Below are 13954 nucleotides of genomic sequence, written 5' to 3'. Positions count from 1 at the left end.
ACCCAGAATAGCAAAAACAATGCTAAGCAGGAAGTGTGAATCAGGCGGTATAGCGATACCAGACTTCAAACTATACTACAGAGCAATAGTAACAAAAACAGCATGGTACTGGTACCAAAACAGGCGGGTGGACCAATGGTACAGAATAGAGGACACAGAAACCAATCCACAAAACTACAACTACCTTATATTTGATAAAGGGGCTAAAAGCATGCAATGGAGGAAGGATAGCATCTTCAACAAATGGTGCTGGGAAAACTGGAAATCCATATGCAACAAAATGAAACTGAATCCCTTTCTCTCGCCATGCACAAAAGTTAATTCAAAATGGATCAAGGAGCTTGATATCAAATCAGAGACACGCCGTCTGATAGAAGAAAAAGTTGGCTACGATCTACATACTGTGGGGTCGGGCTCCAAATTCCTCAATAGGACACCCATAGCACAAAAGTTAATAACTAGAATCAACAAATGGGACTTACTCAAACTAAAAAGTTTTTTCTCAGCAAAAGAAACAATAAGAGAGGTAAATAGAGAGCCTACATCCTGGGAACAAATCTTTACTCCTCACACTTCAGATAGAGCCCTAATATCCAGAGTATACAAAGAACTCAAAAAATTAGACAATAAGAGAACAAACAACCCAATCAACAAATGGGCCAAGGACCTGAACAGACACTTCTCAGAGGAGGACATACAATCAATCAACAAGTACATGAAAAAATGCTCACCATCTCTAGCAGTCAGAGAAATGCAAATCAAAACCACCCTAAGATACCATCTCACTCCAGTTAGATTGGCAGCCATTATGAAGTCAAACAACAACAAGTGCTGGCGAGGATGTGGGGAAAAGGGTACACTTGTACATTGCTGGTGGGACTGCAAATTGGTGCAGCCAATTTGGAAAGCAGTATGGAGATTTCTTGGAAAGCTGGGAATGGAGCCACCATTTGACCCAGCTATTCCCCTTCTCGGTCTATTCCCTAAAGACCTAAAAAGAGCATGCTACAGGGACACTGCTACATCGATGTTCATAGCAGCTCAATTCACAATAGCAAGACTGTGGAACCAACCTAGATGCCCTTCAATAGATGAATGGATAAAAAAAATGTGGCATTTATACACAATGGAGTATTACTCTGCATTAAAAAATGACAAAATCATAGAATTTACAGGGAAATGGATGGCATTAGAGCAGATTATGCTAAGTGAAGCTAGCCAATCCCTAAAAAACAAATGCCAAATGTCTTCTTTGATATAAGGAGAGTAACTAAGAACAGAGTAGGGATGAAGAGCATGAGAAGAAGATTAACATTAAACAGGGATGAGAGGTGGGAGGGAAAGGGAGAGAGAAGGGAAATTGCATGGAAATGGAAGGAGACCCTCAGAGTTATACAAAAGTACATACAAGAGGAAGTGAAGGGAAAGGGAAAAATAATACAAGGGGGACAAATGAATGTCAGTAGAGGGGGCAGAGAGAGAAGAGGGGAGGGGAGGGGAGGGGAGGGGGGATAGTAGAGGATAGGAAAGGCAGCAGAACACAACAGACACTAGTATGGCAATATGTAAATCAATGGATGTGTAACTGATGTGATTCTGCAATCTGTATATGGGGTAAAAATGGGAGCTCATAACCCACTTGAATCAAAGTGTGAAATATGATATATCAAGAACTATGTAATGTTTTGAACAGCCAACAATAAAAAATTAAAAAAAAAAAAAAAAGAAAGAAATGTTGACTTAGAACTGTCTCAAGTGTTGTATGTCCAACATGTTTTCCTGAAACTGCCTGATAAAGGCTGGGGCTAGAATCTCCTGGATGTCTATTCCAGCCATCAGAAAATCTCCACCATCCACCTGGGAGAAAATTTTCTTCTTCAGTCTTAAATCACTTACTTTCATGTTGGGAATATGTTGGCTCCCATTCTGTTAGCTAGTCGGCCAGGCAGAAGGGCAGCATTTAAACCTGGGACTGGATTTTCTTCCCGTTTCATGCAGACAGCTAACCTGGCTTCTCTGTCAGTTCTCTGGGTGCCCTGAGAAACCACAGTGTTTCCCTTTTGATGACCTTGGCAATATATAATCACAACCTTCCTGGGAGCCCACAGTGCATCCAAAAGTTAAGAATTTCTTGCCCATACATCATTCCCCCCCTTTTTTTTCTCTTCTGAGTTAATTAGCCTACATAAGGCCCTATGAACATGAAAGGTAGTGAACGCGTATTTTGAGTCTATGTAAATATCCACACAGACTCCTGCTGTCAACTGAGGTGCTTGAATCAAAGCAATAAGTTTGAAGTTCCCTGAGGGAGAGGTTCTGCCTTAACAGTGGAGTCCAGAGTGACCATTGCATATCCAGCAAAACATACCTCACCTTTTATAAAACTGCTTCCATCTGTGAAGTACTCTGCATCAGAGTCCTTGAGAGGCTGGTCTGTTAGGTCTGCTGGAGAACACTTCATCCATGACCTCAATACATTTGTGATCAGGTTTTCCAGGTCCAATGGGCAGCAAAGTTGCTGGGTTTAGAGTTCTGACGACCTTAACACGGATACGTGGGTTTTCACATAACATGCCCTGATATTTGACCATTCATTCATTAGTCAACCAATAGTGTCCTTTATATTCTAACAATGTCAAAATTGAATGAGGAACTCTGACAAACATTTCTTGTCCCATGGCCAGTTTATCAGCTTCCAACACCAGAAGAGCTGTGGCTGCAAGGGCCCATAAACAAGGTGGTGAGCCCTGGGTTACAGAGTCCAGCTGTTTGGACAAATAGGCCACTGGACGTTGCCATGAACCAGCATCTGAGTCAAAACTCCCATAGCCACTCCAGACTGATCATGGACATACAGAAAGAAAGGCTTTATGAGGTCAGGGAGCTCTAATCCAGGTGCACTGCTTGTTTAATGTCCTTAAAGGCCTTCTGCTTAGTTGACCCCCATATTAGAAGATCCCATTCTCCCCCCTTTGTGGCTTCATACAGGGGTTTTGTCATAACTGAAAGTTGGGATCCCTATGTGGCTGAACCCAGGAGCCCCCAAGAATTCTCTAGTCTGATGGCAGGTTGAAGGGACCAGAATTGAGCAGATCTCCTGTTTCTTTTGAGGCTCAGTGGTTGTTCTGTTCTGTTGTTGAGTCAGATGATAACCAAGGTATTTGACTTTTCCTTGATAGATGTGGACTTTTAAGTTAGAGTACAGTGCTGTTGCAAAGATGATGTACTCAAGCACCTTGGAGGAACTATCATTTAGGGAAGGGAGGCATACATAGAGCTTCTGGTGCTTTAAGATGCAGGAATTTTTTTTGTTATCTCCCAGTGCAGGATCTTGGCTGTTAGGATTCTCCAACTCTTCAATCTAATGTAAATCTTAGCAGAAATTGATGACCTGGGACATCATTTGTATAAAAGGCATCTATGTAAATCTCGCTGTGGGCCTTCTGCTAAGGTTGGAGGGCAGTGGTGTGGTCCCATGCAGGTCCCAGTGTGGCAGCCACATTGTACCCACCTAGGTGTTGTTCTTTGTCTGCGTGGCTTTATCCTCCTGCCAGGTGGGAGCCTGCTCTAATTGTATATAGTAGCTGTCCCGCTTGTGTTTTTGTTCAGTATGCCTGGTGCATGGGGCTCTGCGGCCCTTCCTGCTGGTGGCTCACAGAGTGTGGCTTGGAGCCAGGGTGGCATGTCCTTTGGAGTGTGCACTCTATGGCCTACTCTCGGGTATTAACATGAATATATTTCTGGTTAATTTGGGGGCTTGCAGCAGCTGAGCCCTCCTGAGGTGCTGGGTCCCGTGCATCAGATGCAGTTGTGCATATCTATCGGACCCCTGCCATATTCGTCAATCATCAACTTCTGAGCAAGTGGGAAGAAACTGAAAGGAGGGGTTGGGGCCAAAGTCTTGGGGGAAAACATTCACTCCTTCTCTGTTCAAGTCTTAGCTTTAGAGCATAGCAGTGGGTGCTTGCCCGACGGGCCATTGGAGGCTTCCCCTTTTGTCTGGCCACGCTTTTTTTTTTTTTTTTTCTTGTAAACATTTGGACCATTGGCTTTGTACTAGTGAGACCCCCGCTTTGAGTGACCTGACCTCTGGGTTTGTAAGGAGATCCATCCTCCTCTTTATCTTTCTGGTCTGCCTGTCTTTGAGTCTCTGGGTTTCCATTAATGAACACTGTGGTGGCCACCTTAATCAGCTCACTGGCACACTTATCAGTAAAGTCCTCTAGGATTGTAATTTTTGGCAATGGCTCTCTGAGTCTGTCCCACAAAGACTGCATTGAACACCAGTTGCTTGCGCCTGTGCATTTCTTCACTGACAAACTTGCACTGTGGCTGCAATGTTTGTATGATGCCCCTCCTCCCCCAGGCACCTCTGGGCAGGGAGAGGGGCAACAGTGGCAGTGGCCTGCACATTTAGCTCTGAGTCAGTTAGGCACATCTCTTTTGATTATTGCTGCCAGTTTCATAAGGCAGAGGGGCCTTAGGCAGATGTGGGGCCGAGAGAAATGTTCAGGGTTATCAAGGGGTTCCAGAGGGAGATGCTGGAGCAGCGGGAGGCTTATCTCAGCTCTGTTTGTCTGCAGATGCGCTCAGCTTAGGCTAGGGCTCAGGGCTGGCTCTGATTCCTTCTAACTCTTGAGCACAGACTGTGCTTTGTTCTCTTTTTTTTCTTTTCCTTTAGACTTTCTATGAGATCTTCTTCACATCTCTTTATCTTTAGAACTTCTTCTTTGTTGGGGCCCCGACCTAGGTCTGGATAATGGGCTGCATCAGATCAGTCATGGTCCAGGGTTTCTCCGTGTAGGAGGGAGTATGATTTTTCCAGCTTATGAGCTCGATGGTAGAGAAAGGCTGGCACACAAAACTGCCTTGTCTCCCTCAGGTGTTTCCCTCTGGTCAACATGAGCAGGCCCTTTAGTCCTTTGCAGGGGCATCTGGAGAGTTCTCATCTGAGTTGTGGCTCTAGTCTTGGAACAAATCTCCCACCTTAATCTTGGGAGGTGAAAGAGTCTTTGGTCCTAGGAAGCCTTTGGCTCTGAGGACATCGCAGAGGAAGGAATAGAAAGTATTGGGGGGTGGCTGGGGATGTGGCTCAAGCGGTAGCACGCTCGCCTGGCATGCGTGCGGCCCGGGTTCGATCCTCAGCACCACATATAAACAAAGATGTTGTGTCCGCCAAAAACTAAAAAATAAATATTAAAATTCTCTCTCTCTCTCTCTAAAAAAAAAAAAAAAAGAAAAAGAAAGTATTGGGGGGCCATCATTTGTTGCCTCTGAGGACAAGGGGGCTAGGGGACAGTCTGTTGTCCCAGTGGTCTTGGAAAAGTTGGGTAGAGTGGCACATAAGGTCTTGGGTCCTCTTCTGGCTCACGGGGAAAACTGTTCCCTTTCCTGTCTTTCCTAGTCAGGTTTTCTGTTTAGCTACTTTCTGCTGGGTCTTAGAGACCGTTATGCTCCTGGCTAACATCAGCTTGGACTGTCTATCTAGACAGGCTCTCAACCAAGGGGGCTGTTTCTGTACTATCTCTTGCCAGCAATCAATATAAGAGAATTGGTTCAGAGGTTCCAACAATCAAAAGGACCTCAGCAATGACTCTCTCATCTAAGGATCCTTCTGGTAGCCAGCCCACATCTTGGGTGGGCCATTCTAATTCACAGAGTATGCAACCTTTGTGGAGTGAGTTTCACCCCACGGTTACCAGGAAAACCTTCCTAAAGGTTTCTAACACACATTTCAGAAGGCTTAGTTTCCTTAGTGTGCCTCCCATGTTCTACCCTGCATCGGTGTCACACACTTAGAACAAAACACACTTAGGACAAGACTTGCTTCATTCATCTCCAGCCATTCCCCTTGTGGGGATTTAGGGCCCTCTTGGCCTTGTGGGTCGCTATCAAACCCCCCACACACACCCCTGGAGATTTCACCTAGACATTGGTTGGTGAAATTCCGCCATAGACTGTATGAGGTGCCACGGAACCCCGGATCAGGCTCTGCACTTGCTTCAGCCCTTGGGTTGGGTCGGAACCCTTCCCTTTGTCCGTCTCATTCACACAGACATGTCCAGAATAGAATTTCTATAGCAACAATTCCAAACCAATCAAAAAGGGAGTCACGGTTTCCCATCTGCTTGCTGACCCCGAACAGAGACTACTCGGGCGATTCTCCGGGTCCGTTTCAGCTCCAACCACTTTGGAGGGTACCCGGGACCACAGAGGTAGATCAAGCCTCTCTTCCATCAGCTTAGGCCTTGAAGGGTGAAAGGAGAGTGACCACAACACTCAGAGCAACCACAAGATCTTTATTGCAGCAGTGCAACAGAGGAGAAAAGAAAGAAGGAAAGAGAGAGAGAGAGAGGGAGCGCACGCAGGAGAGAGACAGAGAAAGCAAGAGAGATAGCAAAAGAGAGGGGGGCCTGGCAGGAGGGAGTTTTTATAGCCCAAATCTAATGGGGCCTCTGGGTCTGCAAGCTGCCTTGTTGGCTCAAGGGGGAGTTAAGTGTTCAGCTTTGAGCGGGGTTGAATGTTCAGACTGAGGCAAACAGGTGATAAAGGGCCAGATAGAGGGGGGTTTGAGTGCAAGGGCTATCTTGCAGCCAACATCTGTTCAGCCTGCCCTGCAGACAACACAGTTCAGCCTGCTCTGCACCCAACATTCCTCCCTTTTTGTTTTTCTAAGTGACACAGGGGACAGCATAAAGTCCTCTGGCTACTTCCTGCTTAATGGTGGGCGGAGTTGGACCTAGAAGGGGGAGTGGAGGAATATTCGGGGGACAGGTCTGAGAACACCAGGGCAGCCAGAAATAACACTCAGTGGCTATAGACAACTACTGTGGTAGGGGTAAAGTCCATAAAAGTTCCTTGAAGCCACAAGTCCTCAATGGCATCAAACCAGTCCTGGATGGAGGAGATTCTTTGTATCAGCCACTGGTCCTGTAGCAGGGACTCTAGGAAGTATTGGAGGTGGCTTGGTTGAATCCAGTAATGTTAAGGGTGACAGACTGATTGCATCCAGTGGAAGGGCAATCTCCTTGACCTATAAACTGAGAGTGGGTGGTGTCATCCTGGTGTCATGTCACTTGGATGTAGAAGAGGTATCTGTGGTTTGAGATAAAAACTTGAGACAGAATAATGATTAGTAAAAGAAGAAGAGGGTTGGCAAGAAATTTTGAGTTTGGTGGGCGTGGTGGAAGTCCAGGACTGGACATTTGGAACAAGTGCCTTTTTAAGGTGGGAGACATGGTACCAGGGGGAGTGGCCCAAAAGCTTGGCCACCATTGGGGTAGTAACTATGACTGTATGGGGTCCCATCCATTGAGGTTCCAATGATTGAGAATGCAGTTCCTGAAGAAAGACTGAGTCACCCAGTTGAAGAGGGTCCAATTCAGTTGGTAATTGTGCGGGGATTGAGGCGATGAATGGAACAGGAAGGCACCGGTCTGCATGTTCCCTTAGGAGTTTGCATAGAAGTGTGAGATTAGGCAGGTAGGACACAAGAGGAGAAGGAGTGATTGGAAAGCTTTGGTTGATTAAGAAAGGCGCCCATAGAACAGCTCAAAGGGGCTAAGGCCTGAGGGGGCTCAAGGGGTTGCCCAAATTTGGGTGAGGGCCAATGGCAAAAGATTGGGCCAGGACAGTCTGAGTTCAATAGCATGTTTAGTGAGATGATCCTTGAGAATGCCGTTAGGCCTCTCAACCTTACCCAAGGATTGGGGTTAATAGGAGATGTGGACCCTCCAAATGATGTTGAGACCTTTGGAGACTAGTTGAACAACCTGAGAAGTGAAGGCCAGATTGTTGTCTGACTGGATGGAGGTGGGAAGTTCGAACCTGGGAATAATCTGCTGGATGAGAATGGAGGTGACACTGTTAGCAATTTCCCTGGATGTAGGGGAGGCTTCTATCCAACCTGAAAAAGTATCAACCAAAGTAAATAGGTAGCAAAGCTTTTTGTGCCTAGGCACATGAGTAAAGTTGATCTACCAGTTTTTGCCTGGCTAGTGGCTCCTCATCTGAGGTGTGGGGAGTTTAGGTTTGATGCTTCCTTGTGGGGATACTGTAGAGCAGACAGAATAAGCACAGTGGACGTGCTGGAGAATAGTTCTCATTCCTAGGAAGTGAAAGAGGTGTTGTGAAAACTGGAAAAAGGGGTTAGAGATGGTTTTAGATGGGCACAGAGTCTCTGGAGCCAGAGGAGTTGATCATGAGTCATAGGTCTCTATCTTGGGCATCAGGGCTGATAGTCTTAAAGAAGTAGTTGATTGACCAGCTTGTTGGTGAATTTGTGTATCTGATCTTGCATGAACTTCTGTAGGCAATTTAATAGACAGGGTCCTATTAGGAGAAACATAGAGAGGACTAATAGGGGTCCTGTGAGGGGGAGGAGCCAAGGCCATACTTGACTGAACATTCCCCATGGAGCCTGTTGGCTTAGTTGCTGTCTCCTCTTTTCTAGCTGTTCTTGTCCTTTATTACTCCCAGGAATGACTGTGTTTTGGCTTAACTGGTTTTGGTAGGTGTTTAAGATCAAGTTGGTCAAAATTGACTTTGTTTCTATCTATTGTTAAGAGTCATCCGAGTTCCCATAGGGGTCGCTTGTGGGGGAACTTGAGAGCAGCTTCTTAGTTCTGCTAGTGCCATTTGCGCTAGGATGGGTCCAGGTCTTGCTTGACCATGTGGCTTCCCTTGGAAGCATCAGAGATGTCTCCTGTCTCCAATGACCCTCCTATTCACAGCAAGTGCACTGATTGGCTTTTCATTCTCCAGTGGTCTCAATAATCTCCCTGATCAGGAGGTTATGTGGCCCAGAGTTGCAAAGCTCTTTAGAGAAGTTCCCTGTTCCCTGGATTCAGACTGACTCAGAGGGCCAGAGCCAAATATTGGTTTTCTTGGCCATTTTAATTTAACTTTAAGTCTTGATCATAAACATCCAGCAAAGTCAGTTTCACCCTAAATTAAGAGTATTGGGCTTTAGCTGAAGTCTGGCCTACTTTGGAGTCATTCTGACATGTAGTAAGATGGGAAGCACAGCCTTATCTCAGGTAAGGCTAAGATTTATAAATCTTAGGTAAAGTGTTCTACTATAGAACTGATCTTTGTTTTTAAATATCATTTTATAAAGTTTATATATGTTGTTGCTTGATGTCATATGAATACTAGGTAATACGGTATATTACATTTAAATTGTACCCAGTGTATAGAACTTTATATTAATCTTATTGATAACAGGTCCAGTTATAGAACATTAAATTATATAAATAAATCTCCAATATGTTATTTTTATAAGCCTAAAATAACCATGCAATCTTTTGGAGAACACCAGCTTGATATAATTTTTTTAAAGCTTCTATCTTAATGACATATACCTGGAAAAAATGAATGCATTTAATATACAAAGAAGAGTAATAGTACCACAATTATTATTAATGTTTTTATATTAATCAAGTTTAGCTTTTAAAGAAATAACATATTATAATATTGCAAAATAACAGTTGTTGTTTAACCATAGTTGTATACACAGACCTTCATTAGCACTTACTTAAACCTATATAGCCAGCGTACACAGAAGTTATCACTTGCTTAAACCCTCTTATTTACTTAATCATATAGACTCTCTTATCTAGAAACATATTTTCCTTCTATTAAATCCATACTTAGAACCTTCTAATTTCACCTTTCCTATCTGTTAACTCCTTCTTTATTCACACTTTGAAACAATCCTTGTAAATTTCTGAATTTAGGCAAATTATTCCATTTTAATAAGAGATATTTTGTTATTTGCAACACACAATTAATCACATCTGTTGACCATTTCATGAAAACATGAACAATGTTTAGGTATATAGAATTATACTGTTGTAGGGACGGACAAGGCAAGGCACCTAAGATAGCAATGAAGATAGGGAAATAGTTTAATTTGGTTGCAGCCAGATTCAGAAGGCACAGCTTCTGTTGTAATCAATTAATCCCTGAACCCCAAGTTTAGTTGTTTCAGAATTTTTACCCAACATGTAAGGGAAGGAGCTCAGAAGTTCAGTCTGCAGAAGTTCATAAAAAGCAGTTTTTTGTTTGTTTGTTTGTTTGTTTTTCTCTGTTCTGGGCAAGTTAACCATTCAAGGACACTTGGGAAGGGGAGAGTTTTTTCTTCCCTTTCTCTCCTCTTCCCCCCACCCTCCCCACCCCTGCCAGCTGTTATCATGGAGCCCAGTTGTTAACTTCCTTATCTTAGAAATGTAACCTTCTCTGTGGAGCCCCAGCTCAAAGCCAGAGGTCTTGTTCACATATTTTGTGAAAAACTAGTAAGGGGGTGTCTAGCTTTTTGAGTGCTGATTTTTCCAGCCAGTGGCCAAGTAAAACAGGGCAACAGGAAAATAGGAAGTTTATCTACATTAAACTTTTTGTAGAGATTCTTTTGCTGAAAGTCCTAAAATCAGCCGTGGTGAAGATTTCTGGAGAAGGTCAGTTAAGACTTTTCTGTGGGCCTGGTAGGGAGGGGGAAGACGGGAAGGCGGGGCTGAGAGCAGCTCAGAGAATGAGGAAGGAGAGATGTAAAAGAATAATGGGAAAGGGGTTTGGGATTTTCCCTAGCAAGGAAAACTTGAGCAGTAGAACAGGTAGAGCAGAGGGGAGGATGGGAGTGAATATCCCAAAAACCCTGTAAGGGACAATTCTTAGTAAGTTGTTTTCAGTGATGACAAAGCAACTTTAAAGGCCATTTTCACCAGATCTCTGATAGGGTCCAAGGGCTCTCCTCAGCTTTGATATAGCAGCTTTTTACCCATTTTTTCAAATTCTCACAGTAATTGTAGAGATCCCTTAGAATGGAGGGATCCAGGGACCCAAAATGGAGGCCATCTGCTTTGGTTGTCTAAGGGATAAGTGGGTCAGGCCTGGGTGCTATATTTGATCAATTTTGGGGGGTTTTATGTCTGGTATCAAGGAGAGGGTTTTGAGGTTATCCAAGAGGCATTGTAGGGGAAACTGATTTATTGGCAAAAGAGGCATCCCCACTAGAGCCAAAAATCAGGAGTGCCTTAGTGGCAGGTTCGAGATGCAGAGATTGGTCGTCACCAAATCCTGACAGTCGAAGCTCTCGTCCTGGAGGGAGCCAGAGCCCGAGCTGTGGGAGACCTTGGCCAAGGCTTTTCGGGACCCCTCCTGGAGAGGCCGGATACTCCCAGGGCCAGAAAGAGGGTAAAGAGAGAGGGGAAGAGAGAGGAAGGGGAGGGTAAGGGTCTCTCTGACGGCTGAGTCTTGAAGGTGTGAGGACTAGGATTTTAGGAGAGCCACCGAGGCGGTGAAGATCTGGGTGGACTGTGATGTTCAGTTATCTGTTATGTGTTCCCAGAGTTTCCTTGGAGGGAGACCTACAAAGCCTATGCTGGTAAACTACCAGCTGGGAAGGGAAGGGAATAATTTTGAACCCAGGAGTCTATTCTGCCCTAGGAAGGAGTCCCTGAGGGCCACCGTGGCCTTGAAGGCTGTGATGGGGTGTTTTCCTCCCTGCAGGTGGGCAAAGAGGTTTGCTGGACAATCAACGGTCAAATCCTCCTGACACCACCATTGGGTTTAGAACTCCAGGAAGGGGAAACTCACCAATTGAAGGTCGGTGGTGCATGGATTTCTGGCGATCAAGAAAATGGGTTCAGGCCGTCCTGTGAGTGGCACTTCCGAAGGAAGAGGGACCCAAAAGTGGGTTTTAACCCTCTCCCGGGTTTCGGCACCAAATGAAAGGAAAGTGACCACAACACTCAGAGCAACCAAAAGATCTTTATTGCAGCAGTGCAACAGAGGAGAAAAGAAAGAAGGAAAGAAAGAGAGAGGGGGGGAGCACACGCAGGAGAGAGACAGAGAAAGCAAGAGAGATAGCAAAAGAGAGGGGGGCCTGGCAGGAGGGAGTTTTTATAGCCCAAATCTAATGGGGCCTCTGGGTCTGCAAGCTGCCTTGTTGGCTCAAGGGGGGGTTAAGTGTTCAGCCTTGAGCGGGGTTGAATGTTCAGACTGAGGCAAACAGGTGATAAAGGACCAGATAGAGGGGGGTTTGAGTGCAAGGGCTATCTTGCAGCCAACATCTGTTCAGCCTGCCCTGCAGACAACACAGTTCAGCCTGCTCTGCACCCAACAAAGGGGAAGTCAGGTGGGTTGCAAAACCAAATGGACCTGGGTCCTACCTTTCAGCTGGGCAGTGCTCCAAAGCCCTAATTCTGGTTCCTGTTGCCTGTGGGTTCCTTGTGCTCGGGGTGGAAGCCCCAAGGCGCTGGGTGAGTTGATCATCCTTCAGGCCAAAAGTGGTCTAGAGGAGCCAAGGGGACTGCTGTCCTCCATCGCCCCAGGGAAGTCAGTCCCCAGAGACAAGAGAGGCAGAATAGCCTTCCTTACCTCTTCTGTCCCATCTGGATCGCCAAAAATGTTGTAGGGACAAATGAGGCCAGGCACCAAAGATAGCAGGAAACAGTTTTATTTGGCTGCAGCCAGGCTCAGAGGGCACAGCTTTTGCTGTAATCAATTAATCCCCTGAACCCCGAGTTCAGGTAGTTTCAGAGTTTTATACCCAGCATGTAAGGGGAGGGGCTCAGAAGTTCACATAAAAGCAGCTTTTTCTTTCACTGTTCTGGGCAAGTTAACTCTTCAAGGACAACACCTGTGAAGGGGAGAGCGTCTCTCTTTTCTTTCCTCCCCCTGCCAGCAATTACCATGGAGCCCACTTGTAACTTATCTTAAAAATGTAGACATCTCTGTGAAGCCCAGCTCAAGGCCAGAGGCCTTGTTTGCACATTTCTTCAAAGTGCTATACTGGATATGTTTGTGAAAAACTAGTAAGGGGGTGTCCAACACCTGGAGTGCTGGTATCTTCTTGGCCAGTGGCCAAGTAAACAGTGCGACATGAAAATAGGAAGTTTATCTACATTGAACTCTTTTTCAGAGACTCTTTGGCTGACAGTCCAAAATCAGCCATTGTGAGGATTTCTGGAGAAGCCCAGTTAAGACTTTTCAGTGGAGAAAGGGATGCCACTTCAGAGGAGGCAATAAGCCCAGTTAAGCACTGCACTTTTTTTTAATTTATTTTTTAGTTGTAGTTGGACACAATACCTTTATTTGTTTTTATGTGGTGCTGAGGATCGAACCCAGGGCCTCACGCTTTCTAGGCGAGCACGCTACCACTGAGCCACAATGCCAACCCTAAGCACCACACTTTTAAATGTCTAGCTAAAGGTTTTAGATTTGTCAGGATTCTCAGTCAACAGGGTATATAACTATTTTTCTGAATTGTGGTAAAATATATGTAACACAAAATTTACATTCTAACCATTTTCACTTGATAATTCTGTGACATAGGGCAAATTCACATTGGTGCCACCATCACCACCATTCCACCATTCATCTCCAGAATATTTTTTTCTTCCCCAACTGAATCTCTGTACCCATTACACACCAACTCCCCAACCCTAGCCCCTAGCAACCACCATTCTACTTTCTCTCTCAATTTGACATCTGGAAGTATCCAGGAATACCTAGGATGTCTCCTTACAAGTAGAATCAGAGTATTTGTCCTTTCCTTCCTAGCTCATTTCACTTAGCATAACAAAGTTCAGCCATGGTTATTTTTAGTTTTGTGACCAAACCAGGCCCATTTTTTTTCTTCTGCTCACTCTGCTAATCACTGAAACAATGAGTTTTGCAAATGAGAAAGTTTATACACAAGGCAGCCAAGTGTGGCATGGTGTTCTGAGGCATGGGGAAAGGCGATTGGAGATGAAGTAATCAGGGTGTCCCATTCAAAGAATGGCAGGTTAGTGTAATCTGAGGGTGGAGTTTTGGGGTCCTGATGTCAAAAGGTCACTTCTCAAAAAACAAACAAAGAAGCAAAAAACTGCACAGGTCCAAGTAAATGAAAAGTTGGTAGTTTTAACCAAAAAAGTTCAAGTCCCTGAAAAGCTTCCTAAGCAACTGTTATCAT

At 44.9% G+C, this 13954-nt stretch overlaps 1 long non-coding RNA gene across 3 annotated transcripts; it reads right to left on the bottom strand.

Moving 5' to 3' along the window:
* Window positions 1-6279: 6279 nt before the first annotated feature.
* On the bottom strand, window positions 6280-12125 carry LOC139705238 (uncharacterized). Of its 3 annotated transcripts, none has more exons than XR_011707142.1 (3): window positions 11593-12125; window positions 7700-7838; window positions 6280-7447 (listed from the first exon to the last, which is right to left on the bottom strand). It is a non-coding gene; the product is annotated as an uncharacterized lncRNA (long non-coding RNA). The 3 variants fall into 3 exon arrangements; XR_011707141.1 differs by having other exon boundaries at window positions 6280-7114; XR_011707140.1 differs by having other exon boundaries at window positions 6280-7040.
* Window positions 12126-13954: the final 1829 nt, after the last annotated feature.

Source organism: Marmota flaviventris, chromosome 3 (assembly GCF_047511675.1).
Source record: "Marmota flaviventris isolate mMarFla1 chromosome 3, mMarFla1.hap1, whole genome shotgun sequence".
Taxonomy (NCBI): domain Eukaryota; kingdom Metazoa; phylum Chordata; class Mammalia; order Rodentia; family Sciuridae; genus Marmota; species Marmota flaviventris.
The sequence above is the reverse complement of the archived record's forward strand: the minus strand, read 5'-3'. Positions and strand labels throughout refer to the sequence as shown.